The sequence below is a fragment of the Cherax quadricarinatus genome, chromosome 65, assembly GCF_038502225.1.
Source record: "Cherax quadricarinatus isolate ZL_2023a chromosome 65, ASM3850222v1, whole genome shotgun sequence".
Lineage (NCBI taxonomy): Eukaryota > Metazoa > Arthropoda > Malacostraca > Decapoda > Parastacidae > Cherax > Cherax quadricarinatus.
The window spans coordinates 13,666,149-13,668,129 of record NC_091356.1 but is presented as its reverse complement, the minus strand read 5'-3'; positions in this window follow the sequence as shown (position 1 = coordinate 13,668,129).

Below are 1,981 nucleotides of genomic sequence, written 5' to 3'. Positions count from 1 at the left end.
TGGCAAGTATTGTGTACCCCTGGCAAGTATTGTGTTCCCCTGGCAAGTATTGTGTACCCCTGGCAAGTATTGTGTACCCCTGGCAAGTATTGTGTACCCCTGGCAAGTATTGTGTACCCCTGGCAAGTATTGTGTACCCCTGGCAAGTATTGTGTTCCCCCTGGCAAATATTGTGTACCCCTGGCAAGTATTGTGTACCCCTGGCAAGTATTGTGTACCCCTGGCAAGTATTGTGTACCCCTGGCAAGTATTATGTACCCCTGGCAAGTATTGTGTACCCCTGGCAAGTATTGTGTACCCCTGGCAAGTATTGTGTACCCCTGGCAAGTATTGTGTACCCCTGGCAAGTATTGTGTACCCCTGGCAAGTATTGTGTACCCCTGGCAAGTATTGTGTTCCCCCTGGCAAGTATTGTGTACCCCTGGCAAGTATTGTGTACCCCTGGCAAGTATTGTGTACCCCTGGCAAGTATTGTGTACCCCTGGCAAGTATTGTGTACCCCTGGCAAGTATTGTGTACCCCTGGCAAGTATTGTGTACCCCTGGCAAGTATTGTGTTCCCCCTGGCAAGTATTGTGTACCCCTGGCAAGTATTGTGTACCCCTGGCAAGTATTGTGTACCCCTGGCAAGTATTGTGTACCCCTGGCAAGTATTGTGTACCCCTGGCAAGTATTGTGTACCCCTGGCAAGTATTGTGTACCCCTGGCAAGTATTGTGTACCCCTGGCAAGTATTGTGTACCCCTGGCAAGTATTGTGTTCCCCTGGCAAGTATTGTGTACCCCTGGCAAGTATTGTGTACGTTTGGTGAAAGCTGATTTGTTTTCTTTGTGACACTCTGACTTCCAAATTTATTTCTTCACACCAAGTCAAAATATTCACCATCATTTCTCACTCTCGTAGCCCCAGGGAAGCTTCACTTGTCAAGAAAAAGCTTTATGAATCCTTGGCTTGATAAAGCTCTACACTGTGTGAAATATAACTTGATAAAGCTCTACACTGAGTGAAACATAACTTGATAAAGCTCTACACTAAGTGAAATATAACTTGATAAAGCTCTACACTAAGTGAAATATAACTTGATAAAGCTCTACACTGAGTGAAATATAACTTGATAAAGCTCTACACTGAGTGAAATATAACTTGATAAAGCTCTACACTAAGTGAAATATAACGTGATAAAGCTCTACACTAAGTGAAATATAACTTGATAAAGCTCTACACTGAGTGAAATATAACTTGATAAAGCTCTACACTGAGTGAAATATAACTTGATAAAGCTTTACACTGAGTGAAATATAACTTGATAAAGCTCTACACTAAGTGAAATATAACTTGATAAAGCTCTACACTGAGTGAAATATAACTTGATAAAGCTCTACACTAAGTGAAATATAACTTGATAAAGCTCTACACTGAGTGAAATATAACTTGATAAAGCTCTACACTGAGTGAAATATAACTTGATAAAGCTCTACACTGAGTGAAATATAACTTGATAAAGCTCTACACTGAGTGAAATATAACTTGATAAAGCTCTACACTGAGTGAAATATAACTTGATAAAGCTCTACACTGAGTGAAATATAACTTGATAAAGCTCTACACTAAGTGAAATATAACGTGATAAAGCTCTACACCGAGTGAAATATAACTTGATAAAGCTCTACACTAAGTGAAATATAACTTGATAAAGCTCTACACTGAGTGAAATATAACTTGATAAAGCTCTACACTGAGTGAAATATAACTTGATAAAGCTCTACACTAAGTGAAATATAACTTGATAAAGCTCTACACTGAGTGAAATATAACTTGATAAAGCTTTACACTGAGTGAAATATAACTTGATAAAGCTCTACACTGAGTGAAATATAACTTGATAAAGCTCTACACTAAGTGAAATATAACTTGATAAAGCTCTACACTGAGTGAAATATAACTTGATAAAGCTCTACACTGAGTGAAATATAACTTGATAAA